We start from the raw sequence: 12,039 nt of genomic DNA on the forward strand, positions 1-12,039 counted from the left end.
TACTACCACCACCGCCATCACCACCTCAACCAACACGAATACCGATAACAATTTTGACGCGGCTTTGAAGCCAAAGAAAAGAATAATGTAAGGAAGAATTACTTGCCTGCAAAGAAATGTTTACAAAAAATGAAGTCACCATTCAATTACAGACACCTGAATATATTACAAAAAATACCTTTAAAAAATGCCCAATCATTTACAAGGTACTCAACGCGAAAACAAAACTATATCTATCAGCCACTCATGAAAACGTGGAAAAAAGTTTAAGTCACATATGGGCCTTTAAAGACTACATAACGAGGGGAACCAGGTTGCGACGATCGAAGTAAGATTCGACAGCAAAGAGCGTGCCAAGGACCTCTGCACAAGGCACTTTCAACATGAAAATTTCCTCATGATCCCTACATACTTTAGTCGCAGGGTCACAAAAATGAAAATTAAAAATGTGCCCCCTGAAATTGAAATAAAATGGCTCGTGTCTGCCATTTGCTATGACATCGAAGACGAAATTGCTGCCCAGGACCAGCAAAACTTGATTGGCCAACAAGTCGAGATTCTCTCCCAGATCGATCCAGTGAATTTTGAAAAAATCCCTACCGAGTCCAATTGACAGAGGATTCGAGCTTGCATATAGCCGTCGAAGGGAGGAACCCAAGTTGCTACGTTTGTGGTAGCAAAACACATTTAAAAACTAACTGCCCACTAGCACAGAAACAACAAGACCACGAAAAACAATAACAAACACAAGAAAACCAAAAATGGAGCAAAACATCAACACTACTACCCACACTGCCATATGCACAACTATTTAAGCAGATCTACAAATAAATGAAGGAACAGCAGGAACCAACAAGTCAGCCAAACCAAACAGCACCATCACCAGCGCCACCACGAACAGAACCAACACCATCACCACCACCACAAACAAGAACTCTACAGGAAGAGGAGGAAACCAAAAAGACTCATACCCCAATCCCCAAACCCAAATAGCACATCCGAACTATCACCAAACAGCACCAACAACAAAAGCAACACACTCAGAATTAGATTCCAAATGGGGATTTGAACTTGGTACAATTATCGAGTCGAAAGAATACGAAAGTCGGAGAAATGTAAGATTTTGTTGAAATTAGAAAATAATAGACCACACATAACGATTGTAGATAAAGAAAAGCAAATTTGATTATTTACCAACCCATTATGCCGTTTGATTCCAGGATCGCTTAAAGTTTGAAATTGGAAGACTTTGGAGCATGGTAATAGTAAAGGTCGTGCCTATAATAATTTGTATGATGGAAACAGTAAGACAAGTTATAGACAAATGCCTGAAGGAGACTGAAATAGAATGCCTGGTACAGATCCTAGAAAGAATGTATCTCTTAGGGACAGCAAGGATTATCGGAATGGTTCTAAGCACTTGAAAGACTGCTGAGAACATGTAGATAGATAAGGTTACATGGAATAACCCGATATCCACATAATTCCTACCAGATATAAAGCCGAACCTGAGCCAAGCAAAAATAATAATCCGTCCTTCTTATGGCATGAGGTCTGAGAAGATTTAAGGATAGGGAGACCGATGTCTTAACAACTGCGGACAACCAAGAAGATCTGTAAATAACAAACTATAGAACAATGCACAGACGGTTATATTGCATACAATTGTACTCGAACATTATAGAAGCTCATCATACATTTCCAACATTGAGCTCTTTGACAACATTACACCACAAACACACCTTAAAATGACGTTAGATCAAAAAATTCTAGAAGTTACATGTTTTATAAGAACACAAATGTAGTAAAATTATGGACACCATACCTTTCTATCTATCTATCTATCTATCTATCTATCTATCTATCTATCTATCTATCTCACTTTGTCCCTCTTCCTATCTCGCTCTCTCTCTCCCTCTCCCTCTCTCTCTCTCTCTGTCTTGATATATGTCATATATACACATGCATATGTATATATACGGTTATAGTTTATAAATGTATGTATATATACATGTATATATATATATATATATATATAAATATATACAAACACAGACGCGTATATTTAAAGCTGCGATCTCTATTTTATCAAGACTATCTGCATATTCTCTTCTTTGAATAGTATGTCAAAACAGTCGGTATAATGACAACTCATTAAAGCTATGTTAGGTATAATAGTTTAGTTCAAAATATTTCTTTAAAGGTAATATCCAACTTCATACGAATTGAATATATTTAATTCAATAACGCCAACATTAACGTGTGTAGACATAAATAGTCTATTTATTTTACTTTTAAAGAACGTTTTATGATACAAATTATAAAATGTTTCCTGGCAGTCATAAACGGCTGTTTAGACAATTTCAGAAATTATATTCTATTTCGTGAACGACCTTTTATCAATGTTTGTCATCTAATTACAAAAATGTTAACAATAAAATTTCTTTTTAGTTTTGTTTAGTTATTTTGATATTCAATAAAGAAGGAACGACGATAGTGGATATTTATTACAAGTATTTGTAATGTTCCATTGTTAACTCTACTGAACAAAATGAACTGACAATATATTACAGAAATATAAGCAAATATAATTGGTTGTATATTTAGAAATGAAGCTATTGAATGAATGAAAGGAAAATAGCCCCAAAGTATGATTTCGTTTACGTTGAACTATATAGTGTTACTATAAAAGTAATTATTGCTATTAATATTACTAGTATCACTTGTAATTGTTCATATTGTTTATGTGCTACGATGTGTCAAGTATATTTTTGAAGCTTTTTTTTAAATTTGAAAACATTTATTTCCTCACAGACATGGAACTTTCTTGTTCGTTCTGTAGTTTATTATTTTGTCGAAATACTCGTGAACATAAGAAACACTTAATTCCATGTTACTGTCCTATATTCCGTCATACTTTCTTTTTTGAAACAGCGATTAAATATAATATTTACCTTCCAAACAAGCGATCATGGTAGCGGAAACTTGACTGGGAGTGTCTGAGTAGAGATTCGATCGTCACTTCAGATTAAGTATAGGCTGCTTAACTCTTTTCTCTTTTAATTGTTTCACTAATCAGACTGCGGCCATTCTGGGGCGTCGCGTTGAAGTGTTTGTAGTCGAATAAATCGAACCTAGAACTACTTTTTAAAAACCTGGCACTTATTCTGCCGGTCTTTTGTCGAACCGCTAGAACCGAGGCCGTGAATACACCAACACCGGTTGTCAAGCATTGATGGGGGAAACACATACCCACACACACACACACACACACACATACAAAGACATGTACGATAGGCTTCTTTCATTTTTCCATCTACCTAGTCGATACATAAAGTTTGGTCGGCCCATGGCTATAGTAGAAAACACTCTCAAGGTGCGCCACGCCATGCAAATGAATCCGGAACCATGTGGTTGTGAAGAATCAATAGTGATGCTTAAGCATCTCTGTTAAGAGTGCAGGCTTATAACCCATAAATGTGACAGGTAGAAAAAAAAAACTCCCTAGAACGAAGGCAGGAAAACTACCTAACATATCATAACAATAACACGCGTCGTACTCGTGCAAATAAACGAAACAGATTCATGAAACGGTTCAATTCTTACTACGTGCAGTGCTGCTGACGATGATGTATAATGTGAACATGTTAATATGTGTATCCTATTAACAACAATGATGAATATAAATCGCCCAGACACATAACTTTCAGCTGAACAGATTTCCTAAGCTCTGAATATCTCAAATAGTGTAGAGAGATATCACTGGTCTAAGCAGTTAAATTACTTTATAATTAAGGACGGTTTCCATAACTTAATCCGCTGAATATTTCTCATCTAAAATATTTGGATACGTTTGTATGATTCACTGCAAATAGATTGCATAAAGGTGTGACTGGACCAAGTTTGAATTCTTTATTTTGCTTAAAAACAATTTAATTTAACACAACAATGAAGAAAAACATAGGACGTGTATATGCTATAGTAGTGTAATCTATCTTACTAGTTGTGGTTATGAAAACGTTGACCATTGCATCTCTAAAATGCAAGTTGCTCATAATAATGGTTCCAAACTTTGGCACGCAGATAGTAAATTCAGGAGTGGGGGAAAATTGACTACATCGTCCCAAGTACTCAACTGGAACTTATTTATTCGATCCTTAATTCAACCTCGGCGCAATTTGAACTCAGAAAGTAAGGACGGACGAAATGGTACTAAGCATTTTACTCGGCGGGCTAACGATTGTGCCTGCTTGCCCCCTTAGTTTCTTTTTCTTATATAAGAATCCTTTCTTCTATAAGCATAAAGCCTGAAATTTGGGTGGAGGGGCCAGTCAATTAGCTCGACCTCAATACGCAACTGGTGCTTAATTTATCGACACCGAATGGATGAAAGGCAAAGTCGGCCTCGACAGAATTGGAACGCAGAACGCTCAGCTTTCGGGCGAAATACCGCTAAGTATTTCGTCCATCGTGCCAACGATTCTGCCGGCTCGCCACCACAGTGTTGTTTTTAATAATGTTGTTGTTGTTGTTGTTGTTGTTGTTGTTGTTGTTAAGGCCGCAAATTGGTAGAATCGTTAGCACGCCGGGCGAAATGCTTAGCGGTATTTTGTCTGCCACTGCGTTCTGAGTTCAAATTCCGCCGAGGTCGACTTTGCCTTTCATCCTTTCGGAGTCGGTAAATTAAGTACCAGTTACGCACTGGGGTCGATATAATCGACTTAATCCGTTTGTCTGTCCTTGTTTGTCCCCTCTGTGTGTAGCCCCTTGTGGGCAGTAAAGAAATAGGTATTTTGTCTGTCTTTACGTTTTGAGTTCAAATTCCGCTCAGGCCGACTTAGCATTTCATCCTTTCGGGAATCGATAAATTAGGAACCAGTTGCGTACTGGGGTCGATAAAAATCGACTGGCCTCCTTCCCCAAACTTTCAGGTCTTGTTCCCAGAGTAGAAAAGAATGATGACGGCGATGATGATCATGATGATGATTAGAGTAGATAGTGATTGGATATGCGGTTTATTGATTCTAGCTTACGATCTGATCGATTGATTATCATTAAGTTGAATGTAATGTCAGCGTGGTCGTATGTTTTATCAATGTTCTCACAATTGTTAATAGGGTCACTTTGTGAGGTTGGTGAAATTTTATGGGGAGCATATTACGTGAAATGGGCAGTCTGGGTACTTTTACTCCTTTCCATACCTGAGTCTTGTGAGACATATTTGATCTTCCTACAAGCTGCATGTATGGCGATGTTAAGTGGGTAACTGTAATTTTGACACAGCTCTATCAATAAGTTGTGATATCTCTGGTTGATTGGGAAGCTTTTATGTGTTAGAACAGAGAAACATGACAATTTTATTCTGATATTAAGTCTAAGCGGTTCAATTATAGAAATTGTGTTTGCCTTATTTACGGAGGTTTCGAGTGAATTTTCAGATTCGTGTAGATTGCATTACTTTAAGTAATTTAAAAGATTTTGTTATTGATATCAGCTTACATTACAGGAAATATTTAAAGATTTGTGGATCTTTTTACATGGAAGTTACACTTCAGAACGATTACTGTTGATAAAATGGTTACGAATGTTTTACTGAATTTTGAATAAGTGTTACATAAATTTTAATGAGCCCATGACTCCAAGAAAATATCAAATGTATATGCGCCGTAAACAGCCATTATTTCGAACATCTGCGTTTCAATTAGGCTTCGTTAAGATGGCATAGGTGATTTGGTAATATTCATATATAAAATATATAGAACTGCGAACGAAGTAGCATATATTCATTCACTTGCTGGCTATTCTGGTGCGAAATTCTTTTTTAAAATCAGGTCAGTTATGGGAGAGAATACATTTGCACTAATGGCCCTCACCTTTTTTATCTGATTTTCATTCTAATCACGTAAAAACATGCTTCCCAAAATATAATTTTTTATTTATTATAGGAAAGTGACACAAACGCATAGAATCACACAAATACGTTACTGGGCTGGTGCATAACTATTGTGTATTTTTTTTCAACAAATTTCATTTAACAAAAACAATAACAATATTTAACAAAAGCTTCCTTAAATGACGTTCGGACCGTCTGCCACGCAAATGGGAAGCGGTAATTGAAATAGATAGTGAATATACTCCGGAATAATAATTTAAATATGTTTTTGTTATATGTTGTTATTGTTTTTGTTGATTAAAATTTGTTGTAAAAAGCTGCAATAATTATGCACCAACCCAATACTATGGCCAATGTCTGCTGTCAGTAGTGATTAAATAAGTCTAATTAACTAGTAATTTAAGCTTTGGTGATTAGAGACCTGAATATCCTATTGTAGACTTTTTTTCTATTTATGGCTTTGGCGGTAGTGTCATTAATAATAAAAAAATGTGTTCGAAAAATATTTGGTTCAAAAAGTGTTTGGTGCCCCGATTTGTTGTCGAATGGTCAGTCGTGACAATCCATCGGTTACGGCGACGAGAGTTCCAGTTGATCCGATCGACGGAACAGCCTGCTCGTGAAATTAACGTGCAAGTGGATGAGTACGCTACAGACAAGTGTACGCTTAACGTAGTTCTCGGGGAGATTCAGTGTGACAGAGAGTATGACAAGGCTGGCCCCTTTGAAATATAGGTACAACAGAAACAGGAAGGAGTGAGAGAAAGTTGTGGTGAATGAGTACAGCAGAGTTCGCCACCACCCCCTGCCGGAGCCACGTGGAGCTTTAGGTGTTTTCGCTCAATAAACACTCACAACGCCAGCTCTGGGAATCGAAATTGCCATCCTACGACCACGATTCCACTGCCGAAACCACTGGGCCATTGCGCTTCAAGTGTGAGACGCTTACAACATTTAGTTTTCGCAAACGGTCACCAATCTGAGTACTCACTAGGCTCGACATTGCTTAACTTCTGTGATCGGATGAAAACCGGTGCTTTCAAAATGATATGGCCGTAAGCGAATGGTCAGTAAATGGACGTCAAAGTAGCAACTGAAGGCTGCGTCTGAGTTTCTGTGATTCTGTGACATGACCAAACGAAACATGGATCAGTGGCAGCAAACTATTATCTTAGTTTACATAAAAATGAAATTCAACAAAAGAGAAATTAAATCATAAAATGTTCATGATAATACAACGGGGATCCAGCAAATGGGATTTTAAAACAGTAAAATAAGAGAATTGAAGTAATTCTGATAACATTCCAAGAATACAATTGTAAAATTGATATTAAATACGAAGGACAAAATGAAAAAATCTGGCGAAAAATAAGGTATTTGTTAATATTCGATAAACAACTACAGATACACACAAATACATACACACTCACACGCGCACATAGACACACACACACACACACACACACACGTACATACATACATACACACATACAAGTATGCTCGCGCACACATCTACAGCACATATATTATAAATGCGAGCCAATATTTGTAAGTGTAGTTACGTCTGCATTTTTCACATCTATTTATTTCGTTCGTTTGATCTTCAATCAACAGAAGTCGCGCCTTCGCCAGAAGGAGGCGCTGCGATACTAATCAGCACCATCGCCACCGCCTCAACCATCACATTCAGAATTACCTCAACCACCGCTACTCAACAACACCAAGAACAACAACAGCAGCAACAACAACAACAACAACTACTACTACTACTATTACTACTACTACTACTACTACTACTAGTGCTACTGCTGCTGCTGCTGTTTGAATTGTCAATTCTCTCATGTGTTGCATATTTTCGAAAATACAACTTTAACATATCCATTAAACGTGGAGGTACATGGCATAGTGTTTAAAGCAGCGGTCGAGGGTCGAAGGATCGCGGGTTCGAATCTCAGACCGGGCAATATGCGTGTTTATGAGAGAAAAACCTAAACTCCACTTGGCTCCGGTAGAAGGTAAGCGCGAACTTCTGCTGACACTTTCGCCGCAATTTCCTCTCACTCTTTCCTCCTGCATCTAACAGCTCACCTGCAACGGACCGGCGTCCTGTCCAGGAGGGAACCTATACGCCAATGAACGGGGAAACGCGATCTTATGAGTCAGGCATGGCTCCAGAAGGAACAAACAACAACAACGTTTACAATAAACACGTTTACTGTTCCTCCTGCGACACTCGGCCATTCAACTGCTTCTTAGGGTTACATTCCTCTGTTTTTTTCTCTTTTCGTTTTTTCACATTTGTGCTTGATATCATGGTTTTCACATCTCAGACACAATATCTCATCATGTTATATTATTTTTGTGCCTACAAACGAATCAGATTTCAGTTCGAAGTAACCCCGACCCAGAACACTAACTGAAAAAAAAAAAGAAAAAAGAAAACTAACTAATTCCACTCAGTTCGCTTCGAGTCTGATCAAATGGATACACACTGAAGAAACTGCACCGAGAATTGTGCCTGGTTGTATCTGCTAGTTCCCTAATCAGTGCAGTGGAAACAAGTGTAGGTCAAACAGACCGTAATAATGTGGTGTATAAAATTGAAATAAGAGGAAATGAATGAACATCTGACGGAAACTTTTTTAATATCTATCTATCTATCTATCTATCTATCTATCTATCTATCTATCTATCAATCTATATTCTTTTACCCTTTTACTTTTATTTTTTACTTGTTTCATTCATTTTGACTACGGCCAGCTGGAACACCACCTTCTCTATGTAATAATTTATATCAGATGCACCGCCACAGGAGAATATGCGTGAAAATGTAAACACGTAGACTGCAATACCTCGATACAAAAAGAAGGTATGAGAAAACCTTTAGTCATATATGCACTTATATCTCTTCAATTCTTCTATACATATGCACGCTGCTTTTCTTGTTTTCCCGCATATATATCAATAATAATTATAAATGTTATACAACCGACACACGGACTGCTTCTCACTTGAATTGATTCCACACTTATAGATAAATTGATGTTTGAATGCATTCAGTAGTGCAGACAACATCAGAAGATTAATTGGCTTTAGCATGAAGAAATGGAAAGTAGATCTCTATTCGTGTGACACAGCCTTAGGGAAAGTTAATGTCAACAGAGGAATTCCTCAAAGGAGTCTTTGTTGCTATTTAATATGTCTTATGCTTAATCTCTCTCAATTAAGGAAGGCAAAGGCAGCGTATCAGTTCAGAAAGAGGGAAAAAATTGACCATTTGCGCTACATGGATGATCTGAAGCAGTTTAATAAGAATGAGAAAGAGACAGATTCTTTCCTTCAGACTGAAGGACTCTTCAGTAAAGATATAAGCATGGAATTTGGCATAGATAAGCATGGAATGTTAGTCACGAGAAGGGGGTCAAGTAGTCAAAAGTGAAGGCATCCAATTGCCAGATGTCCAGACATTAAAATCATTGAAAGAAGGAAAGAGTTATAAGTATCTAGAAGAATCAGAATCTCTCAGAGTATGAAACTTAGAAATGAAAACGAAAATTGAGAAGGTGTACATCAGAAAGCTGAGGGGATTAATGAAGGCAAAACTAAATGGTCTGAATCTAATGAAAGCATGAGAAGTATCTTGGGCAGTATTTGTGGGAGCACACTCGGGCAGTAGCCTTACTTATATACTCAGCAGCGTTTCTAGATTGGAAAGTCACAGTTAGCAAAGCTAGACACTAGGACTAGAAAGGAATTCAATAAATATGTAATACTCCACCAAGGAGCAGGATGCACAAGATTATATTTACCTAGAAAAGACGGTGGGAGAGAGTTAATATCAATATAAAACTGCGTGAAGTTAGCCACGATAGATACAGTCACCTATATATGTAATACGGGAGAAAGTTTATTAAAAGCTGCTAAATTCACAGCAAACCAAAAAGCCGAATGAAGTTAAAAAGGAAGATTATCTGACTGGCAAGAGAAGGCTTTGCATAGTGGATTCCCAAAGATAGTTGCTGGAAATAACAGTAGTGATACATGGTTTGGTTGCAGAAAGGAAGGTGGAAAATAGAGACAGAATGTTTGTTTGTAGTAGCATAGGATGAAGTATTGAGTACTAATGCGATACATGTCAAGATAGAAAAGAAAAAAAAGGTAAATTCCTAAACTAGGTTATATAAATCAAAATAGTAAAGTGTTATTCATATAAGTGAATGTAAGAAAGAGACTAGAGAGTTCCAGAGACTTGTCTTTATAGTCACAAATGATGAAAAAATCAATATGAGAGGTAATACAATGTTAGGAATTTTTTCTCTTCCAGATGTTTACTCTGTTGTGTGTATATGAAATAATGATAATAAAAAAAAAAATTTTTACAGGTTGAGAAAGCTTTCATCAACAACCTGTGATTGCCTCACACTGAGGACGGGCAACCACCCAGAAAACATGATCTGCAAGTATCGCCTTAGTCTTAAGACGGCGGCGATGACCTCCCTTGCAAATACAATACAGACATAGATTGTGTGTCGATCTCTAGCTGGAAAAGATGTTTTCTTGGGACCTAAACAACAGCAACATCAGCCTTTAATAGGACCGCCATATTCAGATGAGAAATAAACTTTACTGTTCGGTACTATTACAGTATATCACTCGCTGACATATTTAAAACAAATACTACTACTACTACTACTACTGATGATGATGATGATGATGATGATGGTGATGATGATAACGATGATCATGATGATTGTGATGTTGATGATGATAACAATAATAACAATAATAATAATAATAATAATAATAATAATAATAATAATAATAATCAGTAGAAGAAGAAGAAGAAGAAGGAAGAGGAGGAGGAGGAGGAGGAGAAGAAGAAGAAGAAGAAGAAGAAGAAGAAGAAGAAGAAGAAGAAGAAGAAGAAGAAGAAGAAGAAGAAGAACCTAGGCAAATAAAAAAGCTTGAAATAGGAATTGACAAAATGTAGGACCTTAAGGATAAAACAATACCTGTTGACATAGGTGCCCTAGGAATGATAACAAAAGCGGCTGATTGCTACCTGGCTCAGATACCAAGAAATTCAAAAATGGAAGAAATTGGAAAAAATAGTGCTCATCGGAACTGCCGATACTTTACGTAAAATATTGTCGATGTAATCCCCCAAATATTTTAATCTGTAAACAATGTCAAAATACTTTTTCAATGTGCACAACAGCAAATACCTTTTACTGGCATCTTAACATCGGACTGTCACCTTATAATCAAATTACTTTTTCAAAAGAACTTCGAATTTATTTATATCTTGACAAACATTCTCTTGAACAATACTCTATACAAAAACAAATATATGGCACCCTAATCATAACACCAACTTTAACTTCTAACTTGTTGTCTCTTGAGTTCTCTGGGTAAGACTTGGAGTAAATTTGTACAAATAGAAAGCAAAAGCCAAGCGTATTCTTTTATTCTTTTATTCTTTTACTTCTTTCAGTTATTTGACTGAGGTCATACTGGAGCACTGCCCTTGTAAACCTAGTACTTATTCTATCGGTTTCTTTTACCGAACAGCTAATGTAAACACACCAGCATCTGTTGTCAAGCGATGTTGGGGGAAGAAACACAGACACACAAATATCGACACACACATACATATAGATATACATATATACGACAGGCTTCTTTCAGTTTCCGTCTTCCAAATCCACTCACAAGCCTTAGTAGAGGGCATGTACCCAAGGTGTCCCGCACTGGGATTGAACGCGGAACCATGTGGTTAGTAAGCAAGCTAATTACCACACAGCCACTCCTGTGCCTATATGATAATAATAATAATAACAATGAAAATAATAATAATAATAATAATGATAATAATAATAATAATAATAATAATAATAATAATATTGGTTTCAGTCCCAATGTGAGGTAACTTGCCAAATGTCTTCTATTATAGCTCTCAGCCAAACAGACAGATGAAATACTGCTCAATATTTTGTCCAGCATGCTAACAATTCTAGCAGCTCACTGCTTTAACAACAACAGCAACAGCAGCAGCAACAGCAACAATAACAACAACAATAATAATAATAATGATAATAATAATAATAATAATAATAATAATAATAATAACACCGGGGAAGTTTAAC

The 12,039-nt window shown here is 36.7% G+C and overlaps 1 pseudogene; it reads right to left on the reverse strand.

The window, feature by feature from the left end:
• Positions 1–6,835: 6,835 nt before the first annotated feature.
• On the reverse strand, positions 6,836–6,954 carry LOC128247207 (5S ribosomal RNA; annotated as a pseudogene).
• Positions 6,955–12,039: the final 5,085 nt, after the last annotated feature.

The sequence above is a fragment of the Octopus bimaculoides genome, chromosome 2 (assembly GCF_001194135.2).
Source record: "Octopus bimaculoides isolate UCB-OBI-ISO-001 chromosome 2, ASM119413v2, whole genome shotgun sequence".
NCBI lineage: Eukaryota > Metazoa > Mollusca > Cephalopoda > Octopoda > Octopodidae > Octopus > Octopus bimaculoides.